General features: G+C 33.4%; 1 long non-coding RNA gene across 1 annotated transcript; it reads right to left on the reverse strand.

Moving 5' to 3' along the window:
• Positions 1-722: 722 nt before the first annotated feature.
• Positions 723-14128, reverse strand: LOC139501297 (uncharacterized). The gene is made up of 3 exons (XR_011658511.1): positions 13998-14128; positions 11706-11849; positions 723-792 (listed from the first exon to the last, which is right to left on the reverse strand). It is a non-coding gene; the product is annotated as an uncharacterized lncRNA (long non-coding RNA).
• Between the last annotated feature and the right edge of the window lie 3306 nt (positions 14129-17434).

The following is a 17434-nucleotide window of genomic DNA, read 5'->3' on the forward strand; positions in this document are numbered from 1 at the left end:
AATGTTAATTAAAAAATCGTTAATAGCATCATCTTTCAATCAGTTTAATTGTGGTCTGGAGCATGCATGTCAGTAACTGCTATAGTAGTCCTTTGTAAATTTATGTCTATTTTGCTTATTTTTATTTTGTTAGCTATTGTGGCATCGGACTCGGACTTCTTTTATACTGTGCGTATTGCTGTATGTTTCTTTATTCTACATTGGCTAGAGGTGTAGGGGGAGAGTTGATATCTCACAAAACATGTCTCACCCCCGCCGATTTTTTGCGCCTGTCCATGCAAAGTTAGGAGCCTCTGGCCTTTGTTAGTCTTGTATGTTTTTATATAAAAAAGAAGATGTGGTATGATTGCCAATAAGACAACTGTCCACAAAAGACCAAAATGACACAGACATTCACAACTATAGGTCACCGTAGTTCATTTATACACGATATGTTTTGGAATTTATAGTGTGACGATCATTTTCACTGAACTAATACATATTTTGGTCAGCTACATGGTCAGCTGAGAACCACTTCCGGTTGCGGGATTTTCCCGCTGCATTGAAGACCCATTGGTGTCTGTTGTCTGCTCTTCGGTCGGGTTGTTGTCTTTGACATATTCCTCATTCCTCATTCATTTCATTGTGTTGTTGCTTTAAGCATTCATGATGATAAGCGATTAAGAAATGTAAAATTTACAAACTGAAATCACACAATTCTATACAAATTAAAAAGATCGACGACAATTTTATATAATTTATTGTTGTATTTTTATCTGTATGAGTTGTCTTCGTCAAGTTCCTGCAGATTATCTGAAAATCAAAAAGAGTAAAACGATTAAAAGCTTACCAAGACGCCATTAGGTACAATATACCAACAGTCATACATGTACATTTATTTAAACGTAAGGTACATGTACCAATCACAGAGCACAAAACGTCTCATGCGCTAAAGACCAAATGTTCAGGATATTGTTTACCTAAAACGTCAACGTTTTTGCGCAATTAACAATTTTTACAATCACAAAATTACACGATATAGGATTCGAAACTAGTTCACTTTACCAATTTCGACAAAATGTTTTTCATCAATGATACCTAAAGCATTAAACTGATATTTCTGACAATTTGAATAAATAACATATTGCGTCCAATAATGGAACAACCATTTATCTTCAAAAGGAATGGGGTATGTTTTTTTCCTTAAAATGATATTCTGAACAAATAATTTAAATGAAAGCGTCCATAAAGTTAAATAAATTTGTTTCTGACTCAGAAATAAACCCAGAAACCCCTCCTCAACCTCCCTGACGTTAAATGATGCTCCCTGAGAACAATCTTCACTAGTTATATAAGGAGCTGCCGACCGGTTCAAGGGCTGTATAGCCAGAAAATGTCGTTCAAACGTCGAATAGAAGAGACAATCGAATATCATAAGTCAAATAAAACGAAAAAACATGCGGTATGGGTTTTGCTCATTGTTTAAGACCGTACGGCAACGTACAATGTATATGTATAGTTGTTAATTTCTATGATATTTGGTCTCTGGGTAAGTGTTAAAAACTTGTCACATTGGCAATTATAAAATTGAAAATGGAAATGGGTAATGAGTTAAAGAGACAACAACCCGACCATAGAGCAGACAACAGCCGAGGGCCACCAATGGATCTTCAATGCAGCGATAAACTCCCGCACCCGAAGGCATCCTACAGCTGACCCCTAAACAAATATTTAAAATTAAAATGACCACATCTTTCTACTTCTTATATACCGTGGGATGTTTTAGAATGTCTAAAGGACAAACAACAAAAAAATTACAAAGCAAAATAAAGACTGAAAAATACAACACCCCCTCCCAAACCAACACCAAATCCATAAACACCATTAAAGTGTAAAAATATATCATATGTGCTCGATGTTGCACAGAGAAAACTAGAAATCTGTTTCAGAAATTTAAATTTGGATTTCTCAAATATAAGAAGTAATTAGATAGTGAATATAGTGCTTTTTTCTATTATGGTGAAGAAAGTATGTAATGGAGCTTACACAAATTGAATGTTCTCCCAGGTGTAACTAGGGGATCGCAATGACGTTACGCACGTTATTGCGTCAAAACTGTGTATTCAACAAGTCCACACTAATGAACAGCTTTTCTATAAAATCATAACAGTTAAGATATATAAAACTTATATCCATAGACTAGACAGGTAAATACTATTTCGAAAAAAAGTGCAAATTGTTTTATCATATTTTACTATAGTCTAAAACAAGGACAACATATTGACAAAGCGTCAAGAATATGCGTGTCAGACGTAACAGACTATACGCATAATAACTTTAGCAGGGGTGTTTGTGTTCTTCAAAACAGTGTTATATCCACGAAAATTCGAATGAATGATATGCTTTATATATAAAGTATTACAATATTACTGAATATGCGTTCCTGTAACGATCAACGCTATTTTTTGGTAAAAACAAATAGTGGTCATTATGGTCAGATTTTGGAAAATGATAAGTTATCAACATTTATAGGTTTTAAAATATAAGACTATATGATATTTCGTTTGTGTAAATTATGCTCACAAAAGAACATACATAGACCATATCAGAATCAATTTTTTTTCATATAAAATGCAACGGCTTCTGGCAAATGTCTTGCATGATGTCCAATGTCGGATTTTGCCGCTTTTTTCAAATAAATTGGCATTTGCGACGCTATTTATTGAAAAACTAGATTAGATGCTACACAGTGCTTTTTCGTAATTGTGCTTTAACTTAGCAAAACAGCTACACAGTTTTTAATAATTTGCGTAGTCAAAACGACTTCGTTTTCAAAGAAATGAAATGTCTTGCAAGTTTGTCCACTGGACGATTTTCATACGTTTTCAACGTTGTCTATTTGGGGTACGCTATTAATGGTGGATCATTTGTATATTTCCTCAGATAGAATTTTCTTGATGGTAAGATACTACAATGTATCAATAAGACCACAAAGCATAAAAAAAATCGATGACTGGGGTTGTTCGTTTAGATGGGGTTCTTAAGTTGTGAAAAAGTTAGTATCATGAGAGGATAAAAAATCCTCTTTTCAAATTTTCAAATTTGAGAAGCGAAAAAATTCGTTTCTTTTTTATTTCTCTGCAATAAGATTCATATGTATAGAACTTGAAAGTGAAAATAAAATTGGGCCTTAAGCGTGCCATTGGCTATATACCTCTCACATCGAACAAAGCTTGTAAATATATGATATGAATTATAATTTCGCTTTTATTTCTGACAATCGTTTCATTTCTTAATCTAATTGTACCGCTATTATTAAATTGAATTTTACAAGCAAGACCCGTTTAACTTGTAATTCCCGACAAACTTTTTATAGTAAAACAAAATATATATCTTCCTCCTTTTCGGATCAAAATGGGGAAACATTGCACTTTATTACGTTTTATGTCTATTGGTCTTTGGTAGAGAGTTGTCTCATTGGCACTCATCATACCGTATATCTTCTCATTTCATATGGATTTATGCATTACCCAAATACGATATATTTTGTTGTTTGATGCTTACGTTACTTTCAGTGGGAAATATTTCATGCATATTCAGTACAACTAATCATTAAGAAGTATCCAAAATTACAAGTGAAGTAAAAAACTTATCCCAAATAATCATTAATCGCCGTAAAACGTAAGAAATTGACGTTACCATTTGAGACGCAATATCGTGCTTAACGTCAATATAGCCACGGAGGGTATTGCTTAGACCTGTAGTAAAACCCTTGACAAAATGAGTGTCAATTTTATTATACGGGATCTATAAATGTTCAGTCACGTTCGGTCAGAAATGAAGACGATAATCAGATGCCTCGTGTAAAGCCAGACTGAGAGAGTGTGTGTGTTGAAAGGGTAGTCACGCTCTCTTTACTTTGATAACCACTGTCACAACTCCTTATCTAGTCAGAGGGTAGTTTGTTGTACGACTTAGCTTTTGCCTCTATCCAATATAACCACTTTTTTCGGTGGCAGTCCGAAATTCTCGCCTTTCATCAAAGTTGACCTCCATTAAAGGATCTACCTTTTGTAAGTATTGATAAATTCTCCTTCTGAAAATGCATGAAATATTTTCCACTGAACGCGGTAAAGTTAAAACAAATCATGCAATCAATCAAGGATTTGTATAGTGTCAATATACAAATCCTGGAATCAAATAAAGTATGCTTATGTTTTGGTGTTTTAATTGAACTTTATTTTTGAAAATAGATAAATATCAATGTACCAAAATAACTGTGTTTTGAATTATATTTTATGTATTCACTCGATAAAAAGACTTCTCACTCAACGAGATATAATATTGTGGTTTTTTTTTTAAGAAGGAACACATTAAATAAAACATAATGACTATACAAGGGACATATTTGTGCATGTTTGATTTAACTTATCCTTTTTCAAATGCAAAAACGGCAGTCATAATTTAAACCGTTTTCAAGTTTGTACAGGGTTCCGTCTTTTTAAATAGCCGTAACATTAGTCACTGGTATTATAGACAATAACTGTTTAGTGTCTTTAAATATCAGCTGTATTTGTACGAGGCTAGGAAACAAGGTGTATGCGAGCTTTTAGCGAGCTACTACACCTGTTTCGAGCCGAGTACAAATACAGCTGATATTTGAAGACACTAAACAGTTATTGTCTTTATCCTGCAATTAATTCTGTATATTGTTTGTGTTTTGAAAGACACAAAAACTAACATATTAAGCATTTATTTTAGATTTGTAATCCCTTGAGGCCCGCGTAGTAATATCAAAATCACACATTACGCTGAAGACGGGTTCGCAAAAAAGAATCTCAAATGGTCAACAATAATACATCGCTCAAGGTGAATAATTATCTATTTTAACATAACAACTAATTTCAACAGTAAAAACAAATAACAAAACATTGTCAAATTTGAAACAGAAGTATACGAGTTGTCCTACGCTTCAGACTTGACATTCACTAAACATGCATGCTGAAATTGACATGGTTGATTTTGTAACACAATCATACACATTCAAGTTTTGAAATCGACAATTGTCATCGTCATTGGAATGCAACTGGAATACACATTCTGAGGTCACACAGGTTCAAACAATACTCAGTCCGGCAGTGGGCGGAGCTTTAAAGCGATATCTGTATAGTATACAGATACAGTATAGCGATATCTGTAGGGCTGTATCTGTATAGTAGGACACCCAATTGCAGGATAAAAAGAGATAATAGTAACTGCAATTACGATTATCCCAATATGGCGACGGTAGATATAGGTAAAATCTTTACACTCATTTTTCTTAAATGTAGCATGCTTTTGTCAATAGTTACTCAGCTGCAAGGTTTATCTATACCAGTACATCATATTCGAATCGTAAAGGTGCACTGGATTAGTCTAAGCGCTTTGAAAATTGCCGTCGAAAAATTCGGGATGATAATCGTAACTCGGAAAAAAAGATAATCGTAATTGTGGTATTTAAAAATGGAAAGATAATCGTAACTGGAAAGTGTTTTATTGATATTGACACTTAAAACATATATCTAATAGCATATAATGAAGTTATGTCGATGAATTATTTACGAAACGTTCCAACATCTTATGACATTTTTTTTATGCATATATTATTAACAGTTCTTAGGAAAACAGCTACATATGTGTATTAATTTATGTTTTTTGATTGAGTTAAGTCTACCAATTGATATTCTAACGTGTGAATAAAATAACGCATATTCCGCAATATTAGAAACAAACTAATTCAAAAATTCATAAATACTCGGTATATGAAAAGTATGATGCATACATATGCATGGAAGATATTGTAGAGACAAATATTGAAGGTACTAAACAAGGAACATTTTTGTATTTGCATACTTGCCATACAATAAGTTATTTTCTATTAAATGAAAACAAAAATTAGCCTAACCTAATTGTCATGTATTTTTCTGAAGCACAAAATATTTGTTGTAAAATCTATAAAAATCTTTGTAATTAAACAAGTTCCGACTGTGATGATGTACATGTTATGCCTTCTGATGTAATTTATCAATATACATATTTGTGTGTGTTTTTTTCAGTCCGTCAAGTGCTTCGTATTTTGCAAACAAAAACGGACTTAAACGCGCACACAACATTGAAACTTTGAAAAAAATCAAAATATCTACTTACCACAATAGCTGTCTCGACAGCTGCTTCATTTTCCGTATCTTTAACAGGTACATGTATATATCAAAAGGTTCACCAGCTAATAGAAATTTATTATAGGATATGCATGTCACTTGATGATCGCTGTATAACATCTCTTATATTATGTGATACCTCGAAAGCTTTTGATAGGGTATAGCATAGTGGCCTCTTAATAAAAAGCGTATGGTATTGATGGAAATCTGTATAAATGGTTTGAAAGTTATATTTCAAATAGAAAACAAAGCGTTTTCGTTTCAAATGCCTATTCGCCTTTTGATAATACTAATGCAGGAGTTCCGCAAGGCTCTGTATTAGGTCCCCTACTATTTCTTATTTATGTAAATGACATAACTGATAATTTGACAAGTCTAACTCGATTGTTTGCTGATGATACATCTCTTTCTTATTCCAGCAATAACCCTTACTATAGAGGATGTCTTAAACAGCGATTTAGAACAAATTTCAGTATGGTCTAAAGATTGGCTTATTAACTTTAACCCTAAAAAGACAAAGGCTATGATATTCTCCTGCCATACTTCCCCAGATGATATTGAAATAGAATTTCAAAACCAATTAGTAGAATTTGTCTCCTGTCATAAACACTTAGGGATTACTTTTGATTCCAATGATAAATTCCATACACATATAGAAAATATTTTAAAGTGTGCAAGCACGAGATTAAATGTTCTTAAAAAATTGAAATATGTATTGAATAGAAATATCTTGCTCGTATATATTTAACTTTTATAAGACCCGTTATGGAATATGCATGTGAGTTATGGGATGGTTGTACTCAACAAGAAGCCGACAATTTAGAACATGTTCAGTTAGAAGCAGGGAGGTTAGTAACTGGGTTGCCCGTGTTTGCTAGTCGGGAAGCTATATATTTTGAAACTGGCTGGCAATTGCTTGTGAACAGAAGAAAATCCAGAATGCTCAATATGTTCTATTCTATACATAATGAGACTGCCCCTGATTATCTCTGTGATTTAATGCCCCCGCTTGTTGGTCAAGTATCTAACTACGATTTGCGAAACAGTAATAATTATGTAGTACCCGGTTATAGACTAGACATAACTAGAAAATCCTTTTTCCTATCCACTACTTTTGAATGGAATAGCCTTCCCCCCGACATACGTACGTCCAGAACATAAATATTTTTAAACGAAAGATGAAGTCCAAATTGATACATCCACCTTCCTATTTTAGTTGTGGGGATAGAAAATTAATATCATTCATACACGTTTGAGAAATATGTGCAGTTCTTTAAATTCAGATTTACCTCGTGTTAATATTAAACCCAGTCCCGCATGCAGCTGTGGCCACCCTGTTGAGGATAGTATACACTATTTTTTACAGTGCGCTCTTCACAACGAAGCCAGAGAAATACTGTTTTCAAAATTAGAAAGTTATGCTATATCCATTGAGCTTCTTTTAGCTGGTGACGGTGACCTTTCTTTTCAGCAAAACAAAGACATTTTGAGTCCGTACAATCTTATATCAGAATAACACAAAGATTTAAAGCAGTCAATTAACATTCTAAATTTCTACTTTACAACCTTTCACTTCAGTCTAGTTGTTTCATTATTATTCCTTATTATATTGTATTTTTTTTTATTTTTTCTTTTTATTTCTAATTTTTTTTTGAAGTATGTATTACATGCATTACTACTATGTTGTGTTTTTTTCGCCATTATCTAATGTACTTTGTGTTTATATTTATATTGGGAGAGTAAAATATGTTTAAACTAAAAGGTTATGCATATTGTTGTCAGTTATAAATAGATATACAAGTTGAAATGATAGGACTTTTTTTTACTGGGAACTCACTTTAGTCCCATGACTGTATATATATATATATATATATATATATATATATATATATAGGTAAATTTGTCCTAGATATTAACCTGTAAGTTTCTTCATTTATTTTTATATGCGTTTATGTCATCGTTAAACTTGACATTTGCATTTTTAACACACAAAATACCATTGAAATGCTGAAAGACACATTTATTATGTTTCAGTTACTATTATCCGATAAAGAAAATTACGATTATCAAAGAAGAAAAATACCATAGAGTTACGATTATCATACCGAATTTTTCAACGGCAATTTTCAAAGCGCTTAGACGATTCCAGTGCACCGTTACGATTCAAATATGATGTAATGGTATAGATAAACCTTGCAGCTGAGTAACTATTGACAAAAGCATGCTACATTTAAGAAAAATGAGTGTAAAGATTTTACCTAAATCTACCGTCGCCATATTGGGATAATCGTAATTGCAGTTACTATTATCTCTTTAATACCAGTGATTAGTTATCAGTTAACAATTGACATTTAGAACGTCTTTTTTTTTTTCTTCATTTTTTACTGGACGGTGTCGATACCCGACTCTCTTAGTGGAATATCCGTCCTGAGGGTATCATCAGATAAGTACTCCCTCATCAGGCAAAGTTTACCTTCAACGAATTTTGCTAAGTTTAGGTCCTATTTTGTCAATAGCTATTCAACTGTTTCGGTTCTTGTATATACACCTTGTCTCAATTATTCAACGTTCTTACTTTGTGATAGTAATTTCGTTTCGAAAGAGCGATTCAGACGAATGAATTTTATATTTATCTCAAACAATAGTGTAAACGAGGAGAGAAAGATACCAGAGGAACAGTCAAACTCATAGATTGAAAATAAACTCACAACACCATGGATAAAAAAAATTGGAAGGTTCGTAAGGGTTCCGCGGAACCCCGTGTCTCGCCTACGTAAGCTGTTAATCGCAGGCTCAACAAAAATGAGGAAAATAATAATAAAGAAATCCTCTTAATACTATCTTTTGATTGTAAGAAGCTTTTGTCCAAGTTGTATTAAAATCCAGGATAGTTAATGAATCTAATGGATGCTTTAAAAACTTTAACTGCAGATTGTTTGTAATGTTAACTGAAAGAAAAACTAAGTCCATTTATAAGTAAAATACGGAAAAACATAAACATAATTTTAATAAAATTTCCTTCTGGAAACTAGCTTTTGATTATAATCAAGCTTCTGTCCAAGTTTCGTACAAATCCAGGATAGATTAAGAAAGTTATTAAAGTTTTAAAAACTTTAACCAGAGAGTGAATGTAATGTTAACTGGCAGAAAAACTAAGTCCATTTATAAGTAAAATACGGAAAAAATGGATTTAATTTTTAACAAGATTAACTTCTAGATACTATCTTATGATCATAAGCAAGCTTCTTTCTAAGTTTGGTACAAATCCAGGATAGTTTAAGAAAGTTATCAAAATTTCAAAAACTTCAGAGTTTCAGAGTGAATATTTGTGGACGCCGCCGCCGACGACGACACCGACGATGACGACGGAATGCAGGATCGTTATGTCTTGCTTTTTCGACAAAAGTCGAAGTCTCGACAAAAATAAAAAGACAAACAGACAAATTTTAGTACACAAGACATAACATAGGAAACTTAATTAGACTAAGCAACACGAACCCCACCAAAAACTGGGGGTAAAATCACAACATAGAAAGAACACTATAAAATATCAATTGAAATGGCTAAACTCAATAAAAAAAAAGCATTAACAGAAGTGAACACACACTGAACGAACACATTTGATCTATAATCAAACAATGTAAATACAAAATCAATAAAATAAGGGATGAATAATTAAAGTAACAGTGACATGTATTTTTAGCTCACCTGGCCCGAAGGGCCAAGTGAGCTTTTCTCATCACTTGGCGTCCGTCGTCCGTCGTCGTCGTCCGTCGTCGTCGTCCGTCGTTAACTTTTACAAAAATCTTCTCCTCTGAAACTACTGGACCAAATTAAACCAAACTTAGCCATAATCATCATTGGGGTATCTAGTTTAAAAATTGTGTCCGGTGACCCGCCCAACCAACCAAGATGGCCGCCATGGCTAAAAATAGAACATAGGGGTAAAATGCAGTTTTTGGCTTATAACTCAAAAACCAAAGCATTTAGAGCAAATCTGACATGGGGTAAAATTGTTTATCAGGTCAAGATCTATCTGCCCTGAAATTTTCAGATGAATCGGACAACCCGTTGATAGGTTGCTGCCCCTGAATTGGTAATTTTGAGAAAATTTTGCTGTTTTTGGTTATTATCTTGAATATTATTATAGATAGAGATAAACTGTGAACAGCAAAAATGTTCAACAAAGTAAGATCTACAAATAAGTCAACATGACCAAAATGGTCTGTTGACCCCTTTAGAAGTTATTGCCCTTTATAGTCAATTTTTAACCATTTTTCGTAAATCTTAATTATCTTTTAGAAAAATCTTCTCCTCTGAAACTACTGGACCAAATTAAACCAAACTTGGCCACAATCATCATTGGGGTATCTAGTTTAAAAATTGTGTCCGGTGATCCGCCCAACCAACCAAGATGGCCGCCATGGCTAAAAATAGAACATAGGGGTAAAATGCAGTTTTTGGCTTATCACTCAAAAACTGAAGCATTTAGAGCAAATCTGACATGTAGTAAAATTGTTTATCAGGTCAAGATCTATCTGCCCTGAAATTTTGAGATGAATCGGACAACTCGTTGATAGGTTGCTGCCCCTGAATTGTTAATTTTAAGGAAATTTGGCTGTTTTTGGTTATTATCTTGAATATTATTATAGATAGAGATAAACTGTAAACAGCAAAAATGTTCAGCTAAGTAAGATCTACAAATAAGTCAACATGACCAAAATGGTCTGTTGACCTCTTTAGGAGTTATTGCCCTTTATAGTCAATTTTTAACCATTTTTCGTAAATCTTAGTTATCTTTTACAAAAATCTTCTCCTCTGAAACTACTGTACCAAATTAAACCAAACTTGGCCACAATCATCATTGGGGTATCTAGTTTAAAAATTGTGTCCGGTGACCCGGCCAACCAATCAAGATGGCCGCCATGGCTAAAAATAGAACATAGGGGTAAAATGCAGTTTTTGGCTTATCACTCAAAAACCAAAGCATTTAGAGCAAATCTGACATGTGGTAAAATTGCTTATCAGGTCAAGATCTATCTGCAACAACAAAAGAAAGAGAGTTTTTAACGACCTCAGCTGGCTATACAACCCTTGCACAATCAACTGAATTTTGCAGAAATCATTAATAGGATAGATTGCCCTTATATGATAATTTTTTATTACCTTTTTGGTTTTTTTTGGCAAAGTGGGGGGGGGGTTGCACAACAACAAAACTACTTCACAACTTTCTCATTACTTTGCATTTCTTGTTAGATAAATTTTACAAAAATTCTCCCCTGAAACAACTGTTGAATTTAAACAAACTTGGTTTAAATCACCACTAGGATATCCAGGGACCACTGTGTATGATGACCCTGCCTGCTCACATGGCTGAAATAAAACATAGGTTTCAAATGCACTTTTTAGTATTATATCTCTGAAACTAAACGACAGTACAACAGTTGCATTTATCATGCAACAATTGTAAATAAAAATATCAGGTGAGCGACACAGGGTCCTTGGACCCTCTAGTTTGTAATTGCTTACCCTCTGCTGACCTTCCTACTTTGCAGTTCCTACAGTTACATATGTTCCAGAATCTACAGTTACTTTTTGAGCAACCCTTTCCCTTACATCGTTTTGCACACGAACGCCTTGAACATGACAACCAACCCTCTGCATTATGTATCGCTGTAAAACAGTTGTTTTCAAAAATTAAGTTAAATAAACAATGAAAGCGAGAAATATAAAGGAACATTTAAACTCATTAGTCGAAGACAAACTGACGACACAAATAAAAAAAGACCAGAGGACAAACAACAGTAAACAACACACAACATAAAAACTATTGACTGAGCAACAGAAAAAAAATAGTTCATCTCCGCTGCCCCGGAAAGGTTAGCAGATCCTGCTGCAACTTACACGTAAGCCAATTCTTTAAATATATAGTTAGTGTAAAGTTACTACATTATGAGAAGATATTTTGATTCAAATAGTTTATCTATGTTCCGGCTCATGAAAAAAGGAAAATTGCTAGGGATGTTTTTGTCCTGCAATGTTTGTGTCGTTTATAATAACAGTTGATTAACTATTTAGTACACAGCCTAGTTTTGAGATGGAGAACAGCAATAAAAGCGCTGTTCCGTTACTTTTTTGTGGGTGGTTTATTTTTGTGAACGTACATGTACTCATGTTGTGTAATGGATGGACACTGTATGAAAAGTGTTCCCGTTATAAGATTTCTACCACACATGTGGACTGTGAAAATGTATAACTGCTTAAACATATTGTGGCTTGTTTAAATATAAAAAGTGCAATAATTAACAATTGAATTCTATAAAACTATTCAAATAATCAATGAAACAATGCATTTACTTATATTTCAAAAAGTAAAAGAGACAAAGGGATTTTATTTTCAGTTATTATGTTTCAAGAGCCAAGGTCGTATGTAAAATTTTACAAAATCTTAATTGTGACCTCATTGATCAACATAATGCTGTCTGTACCTGTGTGTTAATCTGTTATAAATAGTGCGTTTCAAACATACATGTATGTAGTTCAATATTTTCGGGGAAAGGAGGACAACTCCAAAATGATTCAGTATTAAGCATGTTAAGTTTTTCTTCATCAGCACATCAAACTTTTACAAATTAATCAAACAAAAATTACACATTATATATCAGATATTGCTTTATAAGGTAATTTTATAAAAGTTGGTGTGTTAACATTTTTTATAATAAAAATCGTGGTTACCCTTATACATGTTATATATTGACAAGTTGTTGGCATAATACCGGTTATAATCTTTCAATCAGTTTAATTACAGTCAGGAGCTGGCGTGTCAGTAACTGCTAGTAGTTTTTTTTTAATTTATGTATCATTGTCATTTTACTTATTTTCATTTGTTACCTACTCTGACATCGGACTGTGACATCTTTTAAACTGAGTTTTACTGTGCGTATAACGGTGTGTTTGTTTATTCTACATTGGCTAGATGTAAATGGGGAGGGTTGAAATATCACAAAACATGTTTAAGCCCGCCGCATTTTTGCGCCTGCCCAACGTCAGGAGCCTCTGGTCTTTGTTAGTTTTGTAGTTTTCCTTTTTTTAATTTAAGTACATTTATATGTGTCTGAGTTTTCTGTAACGTCCATTTTCACTGAACTAGGACACTATTTGTGTTTAAGGGCTAGTTGAAGTCCGCCTCCGGTTGCGGGATTTTCTCACTGTGTTGAAGACCCGTTCTGTAGTCGCCTTGGACTATTTTCTGCTCTTTAATCGGATTGTTTTCTCTTTGACAAATTCACCATTTCCGTTCTCAATATAGTTAAATATTATGTCGATATCAGAAACTTTTTATTGTGACTTTCAGACTAAAAAAATCAAAATGAGGACACACCACTTGCTATTCCATTTGTATCTGCTAACAAAGGAAAGACTTTAAAAGATAAGAAACAAGAGGAATACATTTTATTTATACATGTATAAAAAACGAAAAGACAGGCGACAGAAAATAGATAAAAGACAAATACAGCATACAGCATACAGGTAACAACTATGAATATCTTTCATGCGATTTCTATGAGGTCGAATCCACTATACTGTAAACCAACTTATTTTCGCGGATACTTTATTTCGCGCGAAATCTTTCTAGCCCATTCGGCGGCAACTTAATTTCACGATTTTCAAATTTACTACATGTTGTTAAATAAGAAAAGATCAAAGTTTTGCATGTTCATGAAGAGGAATGTTTGCGTTATTTTTCTTCTCGCGAAAGTCGCGAAAATAATTGACGTACAGTTTTATGACATATTTATAATTTAGTATGACGAAACTTACCCAAAACACCAACCAGTAGGAGAAAAACAAGGAATTTCGACATTTCGGTGTTTCTATCAAGAAAAAATCATTTAAAAATCAAATTGAATGCATATTCATACTGAATGTTTTTCGTTTCTCGTTTTTCTATATATATTAAACCGTTTGGTTTCCCTCGCTTGAATGGTTCTACAATTCTACAATAGTAATTTTTTGGGGCCCTTAATAGCTAAACTATTCGTTGTGGAGCAAGGCTCCGTGTTTTGAACTATAATGGTAACTATACTTTTACACATTATGATTTCGATTGTATTATTTGCACTCTTTAACATAGACTGCAGACGGTAAAATATTTTGAAAAATTGTATCATGTTTCAAATACATGTTACTTAAAAGTAATTTATGATATTCATGTTCAATTGTGTGTGCTATTTTAAAACAAAAACGCTGTTATATTTATATTTGTTGAACATTTATTAATTTAGCAACAACAAAAAAAAACATAAATTCGATTCTTTACAATAACATTTCTTTTTTCTTTAAAATTACAACTTATAAAAAAGAAGATTTGGTATGATTCTCTATAATATACTTACATGTTAAGTTGTCTATGATTTCTATAACATATGATACAGCTGTCGAATATTGATTTAAAGTTTTCCGAATTATACGTTGCATGTTATTCCTGGAATTAAACAAAAACCTGTATTGAATCAATACATCTAAATTTAGTTAACACGCAAAATTTTGTAGATGAAAGTAAATAAAAAATTACAAAATCGATCGAAGATTATAGATCAGTGATGGATCCAAGGGGTGAGGGGGAGGGGACCGGGGTTCCAAATATAAAAATAAACAATATTTAAACAACTTATTAATGTGAAGTGCACAACTCAAAAGGTTTGTGAACTTTTCTGTGAAGTTTTAAAAGACGGTACACAATCTCTAAAGGTTAATTTTACTGAATAGATTATCATTTTTTTTTAATTTCAGAAAAATTAGAAACAGTCATACACTTACTAACACAATTCTATATTGATATGTATGTGATATTTATAAAAAAAAAATACCAAATAACATAATTAAAAACCTAAGCTTGAATTATATCCAACTAATTGAGAAGATGTAGTTTTGTTTGAGTAAGTGCGACCATTCTTTGAAAACAGTTTTCATTTTTTTGTGTTTTTTTTTACCAAGTGTTGTTTATAAACTGATTTTCGTCGTACGTACTTTTTTGTTCATTTCCTATCTTAATTTAGGAAGATAAACAGCGGTAATGCGGGGTTCACACATTGTCATTTAATGCTCCCGTTTGAGATCAGACAGCGACACGACACGAAAAGTGAAAAAGTCGGATTAGTATCCTCAATTATCTGGAATGTCCTATTATTGTCTGAACGCAGTCGTTTTAGTTCGTAACAGATTTCTACCGGTCGGGAAGGGTCCGAATAGTTCGGCAAAGCATCCCGACAGTAAGTTGCGTCCCGTAATATTCGGGGAAACTCAGCCTATTTTGTCTAGTCGGATTACAATCGTGCCTATGTCGTGACAGATTCTGCTGTATCGGATCGAATTCCTAACAATGTTCTGTGTATTCGGGACGGTGTCCTGTGGAACGGGAATGATCTGGATAAATTTTTCATTGCTGTTTTATTGCCGATTGAGTCCAGATTGCATCCAGACCTGTCGATTGCGAACCGTTTTTGCCGATACCGTTCCGAAACAGTCCCGTTATTAATTCTAAATTCGCCAATGATACCCACGTCAGAGTCCCGATCATTACAGAATACAATACGACTGAGACCAGACAAAGTTTGAATTTCCATCCACGATTCATAGGATCTTGATCAGACTTTTAATAAATTATAATCGGGAATGGTCCTGTCAAGGACGGCAGTAAAAATCGTAAATGTGTGACCCCAGCTTAAGGATTGATATATAAAGATACTACAGTTACTTTAACCCTAAAACCTGTTAACGTTGGTGAAATGACTTTTTCCTTAATTATGTGGTTGATATTTTTTGGTATGATTTATGGAAGTCTATGTTGACTCCTTGGTTGTTTTCAATATCGTTGCACCTAGTAAAGCCGCTATACCCTAGATATCTACCTTTGATGAACAATATGCAGCATTGCCTAACCATCAAAAATTACAATTCAATTCGTCACTAGATGTGTTTCTTTTCATAGCATGACTATTTCAGGAATTTCTGGATCTACATGTTCAAGTTTACAATATAAATAGACTCAGGATGATGTCGGAAAAAGAAAAAGATGAAAAAAAGACATTCAACCGAATAAGGTAAAAATAAAATGATAACACCAGGGCAAAATACGATTCACGATCAAAAGAAAAGCAACACTATGTACAACACGATCAAAAGAAGAGCAACACTATGTACAACACGACCAAAAGAAGAACAACACTATGTACAACACGATCAAAAGAAGAGCAATACTATGTACAACACGATCAAAAGAAGAGCAACACTATGTACAACACGACATCAAAACTAAAGACTGATCAGCACACATCCGACAAAAAACCGGGAACGATCACAGCGCTCCGAAAGGGTAAGCAGGTCCTGTTCAGAATGTGCCACCCATCGTGCTGCTCATGTTAGTACAATCCCTGATAAGTATAATTCATAAGATCACATTCAGGGGAAACATAGTTGGATTATGTTTACGACCATTGGAACATAACATATTCCATATGATATACGAACAACCAACTGGTAATTAGCGTAAAAAAATGTCAAAGTGCTAACTTCAACTCCACCACTTGGAATTCATGGTTTAAATGCTGCCTTGTTAGTAGCAACCCTCTGTCAGAGAAATAATGATAAAAAAGAAAGGTCTGGAATTTCGTATCAACTGGGAGGTATGAATTCCTATGCAGGCGCTGCGCATGGTAGAATCGGTTACAATTGAACGTTCAAAATTGTGAAGCTAAAACCATTTATTTTGTCGGAAACTGTTCTTCTCGAAAGACACTCATTGTCAATTACCATATGTTAGTTAGAATAAGTGGAAGAATTAACTGTATCTGTTGGATCCCCTCATTTCAAGTTCGATTGGATGGGTGCGTTCAACATAGTCACAAAACTTTGAAGTTTTTAGTGAAAGAACATCATTAACTAGTATATAGCGTAAGTTGAGTTAAAGGATAATGTTATCTTCTTTTAAATTACCTTCTTTCTAGAAAACTCCTGAATAGGGCTAGCCTTATATGAATAAAGGGACAAAGTGTCAAAAAGAAAAGCACAGCTGGTTCCCTTGAATACGATTGATTATTGACATTAGACATATTGTATAGACATTTACCTATTTTGAAGAAAATTTAGTGAAAGAACATCATTAACTAGTATATAGCGTAAGTTGAGTTAAAGGATAATGTTATCTTCTTTTAAATTACCTTCTTTCTAGAAAACTCCTGAATAGGGCTAGCCTTATA

The sequence above is a fragment of the Mytilus edulis genome, chromosome 13 (assembly GCF_963676685.1).
Source record: "Mytilus edulis chromosome 13, xbMytEdul2.2, whole genome shotgun sequence".
NCBI lineage: Eukaryota > Metazoa > Mollusca > Bivalvia > Mytilida > Mytilidae > Mytilus > Mytilus edulis.